Source organism: Cebus imitator, unplaced genomic scaffold (assembly GCF_001604975.1).
Source record: "Cebus imitator isolate Cc_AM_T3 unplaced genomic scaffold, Cebus_imitator-1.0 Scaffold27, whole genome shotgun sequence".
Taxonomy (NCBI): domain Eukaryota; kingdom Metazoa; phylum Chordata; class Mammalia; order Primates; family Cebidae; genus Cebus; species Cebus imitator.
Window position 1 is genome coordinate 14,512,090 of NW_016107342.1, and position 14,805 is coordinate 14,526,894.

At 32.7% G+C, this 14,805-nt stretch overlaps 1 protein-coding gene across 3 annotated transcripts in view; it reads left to right on the forward strand.

Annotated features, from left to right (window-relative positions):
* LRP1B (LDL receptor related protein 1B) overlaps positions 1-14,805 on the forward strand; it is a 1,911,091-nt gene that overhangs the window by 1,498,145 nt on the left and 398,141 nt on the right. The window lies entirely within an intron of this gene.

Genomic DNA, 14,805 nt, shown 5'->3' on the forward strand with positions numbered 1-14,805 from the left:
AAGACTCTTTCTCAAAAAAGATAGATGATAAACAGATAGAGAGATAGACAGATAGATAGACAGACAGATAAAATGATTTAACTAAATGTTCTCTCCTAGAGCCAGCTGAATTGTCTTCCTCTCTTTTGAATTTTATGATTAACCTCTGCCCTTCTTTTATATTAGAAAAAGTAAAGAATGCAATAAAGCATTTACAAATTAAAAATGTTTTAAAAACCTTTGTTTGCCAGTACATTATTTTGGAAAACTTTATATTTGCACTAAGAAAAATGATCTCTTTTATAAAGTTTATTTTTAAAATATATATTTCTTTATGAGCAGAAGTTGAATCTAAAAGTATTTCTCAAAGTAGAGAAAATTTAAAGTTTGTTTACAAATGTTTCAGTTATATTAGCTTCATTAAAGTTGATAGAGTAAAATGAGTGACATGTTCCAAGTATTCTTTATATTTTTATCTCAAAAATATAGCATGAATACTTTAGTTCAAATATACCTAATATTTATTATCAAACTGTAACCATCCAGATGTATTATATTATCTTCTTAAGAAGTCAAAAAATGTAAAACTGGTTGAGAGATAAATGCATGTAGCTTTTGGTATTGTCTTTATTGGTGACCCCTAATTCTTATAGTTTGGCAGATTCACAGGATCTGGAGAGGGGGAACCAATGTGATTCTGTTACTACAGGCAAGCATCCAAACAGTGTGGCTTAAATCTAAGTGTTATGGCATTAACATATAACAAAGAAGAAAATCAAGGAAGCAAACTTTAGCAGTGGACACTTGTCTTATATCAAAGATATAAAGCAATTGTCCTGAGATTTTGAGAGAAAAGAGATTTTGAGAGAAAAGAAATTTTGAGTTCCTAGATCCTTCAACTGCAGAATTAGCCCCAATTCTTTCACTCAGTAACATGTAATCTGAGGACAATCTGGAGAAAATGTGGGATTGAATGAACACTTCATTTTTTTTTTCCTTTGTGAAAGTGCTATTTGTAGGGTATAATTGCCACTATCTAGATAAAGCATAGTGGTGCTAGGGATGAAGAACAGAGAGAAGTCTGCATTTCAGAGCTTTAGAGAATGAAATGGACAGAAATTGATGGCCATTTGACTGTAGTAAGCGGAGGAAGGGGATATTTTATGTAACTTTGATTTCTACCTTGAATTAGGTAGGAAATCACTACTGGGATAGAGAATACCAGAAGACAAACAGTATTGAGAATGTTATCTGAAATGTAGTGTTGGCTATGTTGAATTTTATCTCCCTAGAAAATATCCTGTACTAAAGATATTTAAAAGACAGTTTTAAATGTTGGCCTGAATTTCAAAGTGCCGGGAGGTCAAAGTCTAGAGATATAATCTGATCCGTTATGCTTCCAAACTATATTTTGGGTTAGTTTATTTCTCTTCCATCCCATTACCAGGATGTTTTTCTGGCTATTCATCATAATCTAAATTCTCTAGCTCCTCTCTTTAACTCTATAAATTGTGTTTCATATAGCAGCTAGAGTGATATGTTGTGAGAATGGATTATGTCACTTTTCTGCTTGAAGTTTCCACATTGCAATTAAATAAAAAGTTATATGTTGTGCTCTGTCTCTAAAGGCCTTGCATCATCTGGTTTTTGGGATCTGAAACCATTCCTGTGCAGTTCTTGAGACTTGAGGCCCATTGGTTTTCTTTCAGTTCTTCAAGCTGTCTTACTTCAGACTGTGACATGTTTAATTTCCTGTACCTGGAAAGAACTTTTCCAGAGATTAACCCTGAACCCTGCCCCACCCTCTATTCCTACTTATCAATATTTTTCCTAACCATTGCATCTCAGCTTAAACATTATTTCTACAGAATAATCTGATTACCCCACACCTCCTCATACTCTCCACAGTATTCCGCAGCTCAGTACCATGTTAATTTCCCTGATGACTCTTAGAAAAAGGTGTACTTTTTAAAAAAGTATCTTCTTATTTGTAGTCTAATTTGTCCAGTAGATGAGCTCATGGGGGCAGGAAGCATGTCTGACTTGTGCCTAGTGCATGGTTAGACTGAATGCTCATCTTCCCCAGGTACCCAGGATTACCCTTTCATGCCTGCTGATCTGATGATTGTTAATAACACTCTTTTCACTCTCAAAAATGCCTTAATTTAAATGATAAATTACATGTCAATTTATGTATAGTAAACAATAATTATTTATTGACTAAATGAGAAGCTCTGACACACAAATGTTACGAAAATATATAAAATGTAAGACAATTTGCAGTGCAGTTCTATGGTTCATAAAGGGTAGGGAAAGCTATTTATTGCAGGATTCCTGTGTGTATATGTGGGTGTTTAGTAAAAAATGTAATTTTTCTGCAATATTAGATTATTTTGACATTAAGATTTTAAGTGTTTAAAGAAAGCATCTAAAGGCAGATTTTAAAAAATAACTTTGCACACTGTTGATGAATATGGTGTGTTTTGACTTATTACTTCAGAATACTAACTGCATTTAAATGCAAAGAAAAACTAGGGAATTATTTCATTTAATTGTAACACATCTTCCTATTAGTGTTCAAAGTCCTAGATTTTATTTTTCTAGAGTATTAATTTGATTCAACCCTTTCATTTATTTAGAAAATGTCAAGAAACATTGAGAAAGTAATATTTCAATGTATGTGTGTTTACATATGATATACAATATGAACACCTACATACATATATACATATGGGTAGGTATGTTTCATACCTGAAAAAGTGCACATACATATGTACATATGTCTATTACACACATCTATACAGGTACATATCATGTATTTTATATGTATGCATTTGTTCTTATACATTTACATATATATTTAAGAATGATGCTGGAAACTTTCATTTTATTAAAAAATTAAAACATAGAAATCTATATTAAAGAAAATATTCAATGAGAAATAGTTGCTTTTATTTCAGCCTTAAAAAGCTAAGAGTTTATGTTTAAAAGATAACTAACATTAAAAAATATGAATGCTATGTGTGCACTGTATTTATAGAAGAAATGAGCCTGGAGTAGAGGAGGCAGCTGGATATAAAAAAAGCGTATAGACTCTGGCATCAAAGAGACCTTACTTTGAATCTGGGTTTTATCATATGTGTTGTCTTAGAAAAGTCATTTTACTCCCTGACCTTCAGTTTTTTCATCCACTAAGTTAATAGTACTTAGTACAACATGAAATTAGGATGGTGGGAAATGATCTACACACCACCAGTAGCACATGGCTATGCAATAGTAAGAACTCAAACTATAATTTCTGAATTCAGGGTTGAAACCTGCGGGTCAGGTCTACCTGCCAGGTTTTTAACAGATGTTCACAGACCCAGGTACTTTCCCAGAAGTGTTATCATGATGAGTTTAAATCCCTGACCTATGAGAACTATCCTGGGGGAAAGGAAAGAATTAATGTATGAGAGTGAGCTTCAAAATCAACAGAGTTGACACATAGGAGGATTTGATTTCTCTATTGGCCTTTTTGGGAGTATGAAATTATGAGAATTGAGCTTTGAGCATTGTATACAGAAATTAGGTATTATTACATGGCAGACAGACTCTTAATGACTGATTGGAGTCTATCTAAACTCTAAAAATTTTATAATTATAAATAGTATACAATAAGATACATAACACAAGAATTATAATAAGGAGTAGAAAAAATAACAGTAGAATTTTTCTAGGTTTTGAGAATTAGGACAAATGATTGGTGAATGTCCTGAAAATATAGTAATTAATTTTTGAATCAAGAATACTGGCAAAAGGGTTAGTATAGAAATGTGAGAAAATATAGAAAGAGAATTTATTACATGGAGAGAGTAGAAGGGCAATTTTGTGCATTTAAAAAATCTGAAGTTAATAAACTTCGTGTCTAATGGTAACAATCATTTTAGCCAAGAAGAAAGCTCATTATATAGTCAGCACTGCACTATAATTAAGTAAAAATGACAGGATTCTTCCTACATATTCTTTTATAATAAATATAATTTATCAACCTTACTGTAAATTTGTAAAGTTACTGAAGGATTACATAATGTTAATATTGCTGAATGTTGTAAATATTGACCTTTAAAACATTTGATGTCAGAGGTACAATCAGAACAAAATGAAATTTGCATTGATGAAAACTGCAAATGGTACGATCCAAATTAGAACAAAACAAGGCCTCCTGATTAAAATAAGTTCTGCAAATTGTGACCAGGGAAAACTGACCTTGGTAGAAATAAGGGCTACACATGAAATAATCTATATAATTAGAAAAAGTGGAAATCTAAGAGGTAGTTACGAGGAAGAGTTTATGTTTAGTGGCTTGAACAATTCATTAATATTTTAGAATTTTTTAAATTCAAAAAATGCAAAGAATTTATATACTTTGATTAGAAAAAAAAGAATATATATTTAGAATAGAAAACAAATACTAAGGCAAATGAAGAAGGAGTACTTGTACTGAGTGACTGCTTTAGAATCTCTGTAAATACTCACACCCTCATTTCATTGTTGCAAAGAGTATAGGGTCATATACCAGAACAGGGAAGTTTGCACTGTATAGTCCTATGTGTATCAAAAATTAAATAGCCTGGGCATGGTGGCTCACACCTGTAATGCCAGCATTTTGGGAGGATGTGGTGGGCAAATGGATTGAGCCCAGGGATTTGATACCAGCCTGGACAACAATAAGGAGAACCAGTTTCTACATTATAAAAAAAAAAAAAAAAAATTAGCCAGGCAGGGTGTCATATGTCTATAGTCCAGCAACTTGGGAGCTGAGGTGGGAGGATTGTGTGACCCCAGGAGGTTGAGGCTACAGTGATTATGCCCTCTGGCCTAGGTGACAGAGGAAAATCCTGTCTAAAAAAAAAAAAAAAAAAATTTCAAATCAAATGATTGATGCTATTATGTGTCCTTTGAGAATCAAATGTTTATTAAAGCCATTAGAATAGCTTTTATTTTGATACTATTATAAATATATCTGTGTAATATAAGGACAATATATATCTCCTTACATATTCATATACAATAAATATACATTTATAACAATGTAAGCTAGTGCTTGATTTTACAACCAAGTGTATACACCAGGACACTGGCACTCAGTTCTGTGACTGTTGCTGTCTTTTTAAGTAAGCTCAAATGCCTTTGAAATAAGTAATAGCAGAAAGCCAAACAACTGGTGAAGCAGCACACAGAGCAAAAAACAGCAAAGCTGCAAAATGAGACTACAAATGTTACTAAAGTAACTGAGAGAAAGCTGCTGAGATGTTCAAGATTCAATGCACTCTACTAAGTACAAGTCCTTTGAAAAATGTGTACAGACTTTTCAACATTATATTGTACATATATCTTCCACCTCCCACCTTTCCCACTGTTTTCTCTGAGATGTAATATAAAACTATTGAGTAAATATGATTCATATTCACTAGGTTACTAGATTGGAGAAAAATGGAACACATAGTATATGTTTGAATATACTCAATATGCACGAACATTGCGTCATTGAAATAGTGATCACATACATTCGAGTATAATAAGATGACAAAATTGTTTGACTTTGATGAATTTCTTTTGAGGAGCTAAAATCCTGAGACTACTACATTTTACACGAAATAGAGGCAAATTGTTATGTTTTCCATTTTAAACAAACAGGAGAGTTTCTAAGGCCTCAGTGGGTTACCTTTGCTCACATCAGCCTGCCATTATATTTTTAAAATTCACATTTTAATGGTGACCATATAATTAACGTAGCATTGCCAACAATCAGATAACATTCTTGTTCTGTCATTTAAATGTTACACGTTGTAAGAATAAAAGTAAATTTTACACAGTGTTTTTTCTATTTTTCAAAAAAAACATTTTTTGATGTTTTTCCCAGTACCTTCTGAAGAGGCAGTGATCAATACATCTTTTTTATTGATGGAACTAAAAACAGTGAAGTGAGACAGGAAGCAAATTTTCTGCTATGGTTGTCTTCTAAATAGCAACACCTATTGAAAAAAAAAATGTCCAAAGAGGAAAAGGTTTGTGATGTTAACTCATTATAAGGACAATGTTAAGGAAAACCATCCTGGGTATATACACAATTTTTTTTCTCTATTTAAGAAAAAAGGGCATAGTTTCATTTATTTTATAATCAGAATTGTAAGGTATAGCTACATGATAGGCTTTGATTAAATCTCAAATTTATTAGTTGAAATCAAAGTAGATAAAACTCTGCATGTTACATCACAAAATATATGTGTTCGCAACCACTTTAAAACATTTCATTGCAAGATGGAATATAGAAGTAATGCATATTTATGTTTGCACCTAAGTGTATATGAACAGAGAGTCACAAAAGTAAGATATTAGGTGAATATTTAAGAAATAGTCCCTTTTCTATGAGGTGTACTGGGGATAGATTTTATCGCTCTTCATCTCAGCAGATACTGATGATTCAGGTTTATCTTCCATATTATCATAACCCATATGAACACCAGGACCCCACCCTTCTTTACTTTGGGACATTGAAATTAGATGCCTGTGCAAGAAGTTCAAATGGGGCTCACCCAAATCTCAGGATACACACTAGACTTTTTCTGGATGAAACATAGGCACTTAGCAGTGGAATAAGCTGAACAGAGGAAGTAGTTCCCCTGCACAGGCTAAGTGGAATGCTCCCTTGAATAGTTAGGGAAGGTCTGCAGATGTTAACCCTGCTTTCAATGAGCAATTTGGTACTGACAACAAGTGGGAAAGATGAGTGGGGCATATTCTCAATGATAACTCTGGTTCACTCAGATGCACAGCCCTCATCACCAGCCCCAGAAACCTCTATGAAGGTCCAGGTAACTCAGCCTCCTCCTTTGTCAGAAACATCAGTGGTTATCTGAATATCTGGGGAGTTTGGCTAATCTACGTCATCAGTTTTCTTCCAAATCTTTTGTTCTGCCACATATGTAATTTGCTGTATTGTTCTGGATTCTTGAATAATTTTTTCCCTTAAATAAGCCCATTTTATCAAGTATCTTAGGTTTGGCCTTTAGAAATATTATTTTAATTTTAGATTCTAGAGTCTATTTTAAAAAGTAAATACAAAGTTTTAACTGTTTCTCTCAATAAATATCTTTATTTTCTATGTGGTTATATGCATGCCTTTGACAAAGAAAAGTCACTTAACCAGGAAATAAAGATGTGTTAATATTTTATGCCTAACTTCACTGCAAGGCATCATGCTTAGCACTGGAAATTTGGTGCAGAATAGGATACCAAAGGTCCCTTTCCTCATAGAGCATACAGTTTAGTAAAACACAGGACACAGTGTGTGATTTTAAGAAGGTATATTTGAAGATCCCTAAAATAATCTTAAGAGAGAAAGTCACAAGTTTCGGTCATGATAGTATCCAGGCAGTAAGAGAGCTTAATGACTATTTTGGAAAATTGTAGAAATCTTAATTTTAGTAAGGTTATCCCTTGGCAAACAGATGCTAAAGGTGTTATTCTATTATAAAGAGACTCATACTGAAACACCTGAAAGTAAAACTTTGTTATTCTAAAAATATGTTGATTTAGTATTTTGCCAAAGTAAGAACCCTTACTCATTGCTATTGTTTATTAAAGAATAAAGCCTTTGATGAACTTGTGAAATCTTGGGGAAAGCTAATTTCCCTTTATACTACCAGTCATTGCTCCAAGATTTAAATTTCATAAAAAGAACAGTCATCTGCAAAAGGCTTTGCTACTTAGATTGCAGTTTTAATATTCATTTGAGCATAGCAATTTTGTGGATACCATAGATTACAAATTATAATTTTGTCTTTTATGTGGAGTTTTATTGTGAAGACTTGAATGTTTCAAATTTAATATTAAAACAGACTTTGTGAGTGACAATGTAAGACTGTGTCTTGTATTTACAAAAGAAGTAGCATCAAACACATGTTCTATCTATAACATGTGGCCATGGTAATCCATGGTCATAGGAGCAAAAGTTAATGTTATAGATGTGCAGAAGAGCTTAAAAAATTAATTTATTGTTTATTCATTCAACGAATACTTACTGAATGCTGCACATTATCATGACAGGCTCTCTTATGGTGAATACTTCCCTAATTCTGGAGCTCACATTATAGTATGGGACTCAGATAACATATTGAATTAAATCTATTCCTCAGATGCTTATAGGTTTTTTTGAAGCAAAAGAAAACAGGAAAAGGGAATAGTGCATGATGAAAGCAAATGATGCTATCAGGTAGAGTGAACAGTGAAATAATCTTTAAAGATGCAGCATTTGAGTGGAAAACTCTAGGGTTTAAGAAAAGCTGGGGAATAAATGCTCCAGGAAGAACGGCAAGTACAGAGACTCTGAGCTAGTAGCACACTTATTGAATCAAGGAAAAGCAAGTGGGCCAATATGGCTGGAGAGAGTTAGCAAGGGGAAGTGAGGGTTAGGTCAGAATGGTGACTGGGGACCAGACCATCTTGGGTCTTGACACTATGGTTAGGACTTTGTTTTTATTCTAAGTAGCATTTGGAAGCTACTATATAGTTTGTGGCAGTAAGATAATCTAATGTTTTAGGAAAATTATACTGCTTCTTTCATGGAGAAGAGGAGACTGGAGAAAAATAAAGCAGAAAAGGGAGATCTTTTAGACCTAGCATAGCTCAAACATCGCCCTGCATATATTTAAAAATTCAGCAAGTACTGTGCAGATATTGAAATCAGAAAGAATTTTTTAAATTGACCTATTCAAATGAAGCTCATCAACTGTCAGTTACATTCAAATGAACCTGCATAATTATTCATGTAAAGCAAGCCTAAGATTTGTATTACAGCTGAAGGTCTGGAGCAAGATGCCATAGAATCTTTCAGAGTCTCAAGGGTGTTCAACAATGGTTAAAAAAAATACACCTTGTAGTGCCTCAAGAATGTTCAAGATGAAAGATAATTAGGTTTTTAAAATTAGCAATCATTGAAGTTTTATCCATAATATTTTCTACGAAATTTTTTTTGGAGTGATACTTAAGGTAACTGAATTTTTTACATCATGATTATCACAAAGTTGATATTGCTAGAAACTCTGTTATGACTGTACAGTGTAATTTCTGGGTGGAAATACACTTCTTCTTTCTTTAAAGATGTAACTAAATGACTCTCAAAAATATACTGCTTCAAAGAGTTTAAGGTATGTTTCTAGCCTTCACAGCTTAGGAAAAGAATAATAAGCATCTGGCAAGAAATAGCTCATTGTTTTTCTCATTGGAGAAATACTTAAACATTGAGCACATGATGAAATTTTATATATATATGAAATATGAACTATATGTAATTGTTCATATTTATATATGCATACATAATTTTATATTTGTATGAAAATATGTGTAGTTCATATATTCATATATGTGTATGTATATATACAATTACATATATGTGTTTGTATATATACATTTATATACACATATATACCAAGTCATTTACCCATGCCTTGTAGAGTACCATTTGTTGATACAAGCCTAATTTCCAGTTATTATTGAGAAGATATCACTTATGTCATACAAAGCCAGTGTAACAGAAGTTAATTCATTCACAATAAATGAAGTACACTGAAGTTACTTCACACTGAAGTTACTTCATTCATTTAACTAAACTCATCTTTATTTGGGGAAAACACATCAGATATTGACTATCTTTGAAGTATAGTGCTAGTTGCTAGGAATGTAATATTTTCCATCCTCAGATAATTTTATCTTTTCAAATGTCACAATGTGCCATCCTCTATTTTAGATACTACCCACTAGGTTATCGTTCACGAGGTTTAAATCGCAGCCTCACCACAGAATTGCGTGAATTGTCTATGGCTCCTCGTTTTTAAATTGGAGATAAGAAATTCATCAACTCATATGGTACCTGTGATGACTGAATGAGTTAGAACATTCCCCCTCCAGATATGGTGGCCTATGCTGGTAAACAAGTGGCATGTAACAGCGTTTTATAGAGAATTAAAGTGACTCTTAACATATATCACACTTCAGCTCATTGTGTCAGAGCTTTCTTGCATTTACTTTAGAATATAATACTGAGGAATCAATACTTACCATAAAATTACAAAAGGAGTGGCAGAGAAAAAGATACTGCCATTAAGTAATTCAAGAATACCCACTGCTAGCTTTGGGATATTGCCATTATAATGTGTAACAAACTTCTTTAGGGATCTTTTAAAACTATAATAATATCATGCTCTCATTACATCACTTTATATGATCCAGGTATCTTTTTGTTGCATTTATTACTTCTTCTGTAGAAGGGTAAAGCCACTGCTAATACCTTGATTATGTGTGATTGAGGATTCATTTCAAATGTTTGATGTTAGAAGACTTTAGCAACCTACATCTTTAACATAGTCAAATTTTATTGAATCTCTGCTTGATCTTTCTTAAATTGGAGTTTTAGAGGGACCAGTGAGAAATAATGCTGGAATTTAGGCTATTAAGAAACCCCTTACTACGCCATGCAAAAGCCGCTAAAGGGTGCAGGAGAGGCAAACCCATTCCTCTCTTTTTATGGGACAACAGCAGGTTCTGGTGTCTAGGACAGTGTACAGCACTGTCAACTGTACTTGTTCCACACTAAACTTCCCAAGCAGTGAGAAAACTGGAATGCTATGCAGCCAATTTAGGACAAAAATTGAACTCTAAAACAAAATTCATACAGAAGCAGAATGCCTTGGGATCAGGGCGATAGCTTGAAAGCTGTTTGGCTTAACAGTTATAGCACCTTCTAATGTATGAAAATACACATTAGATAGTTGTAAAGAAAACATCTAAACACATTCAAAGAAGAATCAAAATTATGTATACCCCAAGACCTCTTTGTGTGGACTATTAAAAGGAGACTTGGAGTTACTGAAATTACCAGTTAGGCTGACAAAGGCATGAGCAGAAGAGAAATAATGGAATTAAAGATCTAATATCAAATTTGGGCTCTCATGCCTCCCTCTGGTTAATAGCAATTTGTCCCTAAATTCTTTCTAGGGTATCATTCCTTTGTATCTATTGCTGGAGCTGAGGGTGATTTGATCCAAAAGTGATTTCCTGAAATTCTGCCCTAGGGTGATGTCTGCTCACTCTCATATTCACTTGTGTCTCTACACTGTGCAGGAATTCGGCAACTTTGTGGTTGTTTCTTAAAAACACAATACAGCATTTCACTTTTTAATCCAATGTCATTAGTAAAATAAACCCTCATTGAGACAGGTTCAAATTTATTTCTTATTTTCCCCACAAGATATTTGGCTCTGTTTATTTCTTGGGCCATCTTCTCAATCTGGTGGCTTTAGATTCAGCAAGCAACATCACAGCTGTGTTGAGTCTTTTCCCACTGAATTAATAAAATGCTTTTCCTCAAGGATATTGGAAAGGAGTAAACTGTGTCTGTGGGCAATGCATTCACTTCTCAAACTTCACAGAACTTTAGCTTCTTACACTGAATCTCATTAGAAAAATAATGTGTAATATTATTTGTTTTAGTGTAGTAATTATTTTTAATTGAACATATATTCAATGCTATTCCCAGTATCTTTACTGTCTTTGGAAAATTTTTATAATAACACTATTATAAATGATGAAGGAGGATGTGATATGCTTTTAAAATGTGTTAGCACAATATAGTGACTGAGATATATATGAGCAGCAAAAGAATAGATATTGAGATTTAGGTTGTAACTTTACTACCTTACACCATGGCTTATAGTAGAAAACATACATTTTTTAATGAATAATTAAATGCAGGAACACATTTTCTTTAGAAAAAGGAACAATGTAATAGTAATCATATTGTTATTACCAAAATGGTCCTCAAGTTATATTGGCCATGCTTTATACAGCACATTTAAGAGAGCACTGGCTGATGAATGTCTGCTGACCTGAAATTAATGTGTATTATTGAATTAATCGTATAATGCATGCCATGGTACTATACATAATCTGCCACAATTATTGATTCTTCCATGCTAAGGATTCAAGAAGCTTTGTATAAGAATCAATATTGAATCTTGCAGGTGTTATCCAGAGAAAATTTCTTAATTGTGAAAGACTATTTTTCAAAATGGCTCACAAAGCTCTAGTTTCATTTAATATATTGGTTGCAATAATCCTAGCTTAGTACCAGTTATTTGCAGAGCACTGTCTGCCAGAGAGTGTAGCTTCTGACAGTGGGTCTGTGTTTATTTTAGTTTTGATTAAATACTTGTGAATTGGAAATTTATTTATGCTATCAACAGCCCTCAAAGAAATGGCTAGGCTGGAAAGGTAGTGTAGATTACTAAGAATAACTTAAAATAGATCCAGGAAAAAAGGATGGGCTAAGATTTGCCATATTTATGGTGTTCAACATGTTATTTCACTTAGCTTCAGGAATGAATCCTATTAAATTACCAACCAGGTTTCTTAATGGTCTTTTTTTAGATGAATATGTATATTCCAGAAAATAAAATATATACCTCATCTTTCTTTACTTATTTGCACCATATACTTGGCCATGGCTAGTAAGTAGCCCAACAAAAGTTCTTGCTCTTATAATAAAGGATATGTTATATATAGCATATAGCATAAGATACAAGACTTACAGTACAGATGAACCAATGTGCCATTTCAGCCAGTGGAAAGATATCCTTCTAAGACTGTCTTTACAATGATGTTCAACTACCTCAGCTCCAAAATAATTACAGTCACAATCCTGCAAAGGAATAATAAACTTTATCCATGTTATATCTAAATAAAATATAATAAATGAATATAAAAATAACAATAAAATAAAGATTTTTTTTAACTTGCAGCCCTAGTACTAAGAAACTTCTCATACACCAAACTCATTACAAATTTCTCTCTTCCTTTATAGGAAAAACATACAGGATTCACATATTATCCTTTTGGGCTATAAGAAAAGCATTCATCTTGTGTGTTTATCATATGCCACACATTCTACTAAAAGCTTTCACACAGCATTTAATCTTCACAGCATCTTTATATGGTATATTTTCTAATATCCTTGTTTTACAAGAGAGAAAAGTAAGGTTTCAAGAGATGAAATAGCTTATAGTTTAAAAACGGGAAATGATAACACTATAACTCATAACAGACCCTTAAATGTTATTTAATAGAGTTAATTTTGCTGTTATAGAAAAATTGAGAAGATGGTCCTGGGATATTTCATATATCTGATACTCAGGTTCCCCTATTACTAATATAGCACTTCCAGGTGATTGTTACAATTGATGAACCGATATTGTTACATTTTTATTGACCAAATTTCATAGTTTTTTTTGATTTTCTTAGTTTTTACATAACGTACTTTTCTGTTGTTTTTGTTATTTCAGGATCCCATTTAGTTGTCACACCTCTTCAGATTCCTCCTGGCATAGCAGTTTCTCAGACTTTCCTTGTTTTTGATGGCTTACACAGTTTTGAGGAGTGTTACTCAGGTGTATTATATAATGTCCAACTAGGATTTGTCCAGTTTTTTTTTTTCTCATGCAAAGACTAGGGTTATTAATAATTGAGAGGAAGAACACCAATTTAAAGTGCCATTTTCATCATGTCGTGTCAAATATGCATACTACCAACATAATTTATAAATATTAATATTGTCCTTGATTACTTGGCTGAGGTAGTGTTTGACAGGTAGTGTTCTCCATTTTAAAATTACTCTTTCCCTCATTCTTTGTTCTGCACACTTTGGAAGAAAGTCATTATTCACAGTCCACATCTAAAGAGTGAGAAGTTATGCTTCATCTCCCTGAGGGCAGAGTATTTATATAAATTATTCAGAATTCTTCTACATGGGTAATTTATCTCATTTTCTTCCATTACAAATTTATCATTTTTGTTTTGGATTGTTAGATTATCACGTTATTGGATATGTTACTATCTAATAATCATGTATGTTAGCTGTAGATTTATTACAGATGCCCTTGATTAAGTTGAGAAAGTCTCTTCTGTACTTCTACTTTGCTGAGAGATTTTTAGCATAAATGGGTGTTAGATTTTGTCAAATGTTTTCTCTGCATCTAAGGATGTGATCATATTATTCCTTAATCAGTTAATGTGATGGATTAATATTAATTGATTTCAAAATGTTGAGCCAGGCTTATATTCCTGGAATGAATCCTGATTAGTTTTGGTGCATATACATTTTTTAATGCATTGCTACATTTGATTTGCTAATATTTTATTAGGGATTTTTGCATCTACATTCTTGAGAAATATTGCTCTGCAGTTTTGCTTTCTTATATTGTCTTTATACAGTTTTGGTATTAGTTTAATGCTAGCCTCATGGAATGGACTAGGAAGTAGTATTTCCTCCATCATTTTCTGGAGAACATTGTACAGAGTTTTTATTATTTGTTCTCCAGTGTTTGATAGAATTCACCATTGACATTCTTTGGGTCTGGTGCTTTCTTTCTTGGAGGATTATTGTTGCTTCTATTTCTTAAATAGATTATTGACATTTTCCTGCATGAGTTTGGTAGTGTGTATCTTTCAGGAAATTAGTTAATTTTATATTAGTTATCAAAATGTATGGAAATAAATATTTGAGTTCATAATATTCATTATTATTCTTTCAATATCCAGGGCAACAGCAGTGATTATCACTCTTTTTTTTTCTAATATCAAGTAATTTGTGTCTCCTTGTCTCTTTAAAAAAATGAACCCACTAGAAGTTTGTCAATTTTATTTATCTTTTCAGATGTCGCTTTTGATTTGGTTGATGTACTCTATCATTTTCCTGTTTTCAATTTCAATGACTTCTGCTTCAACTTTTAT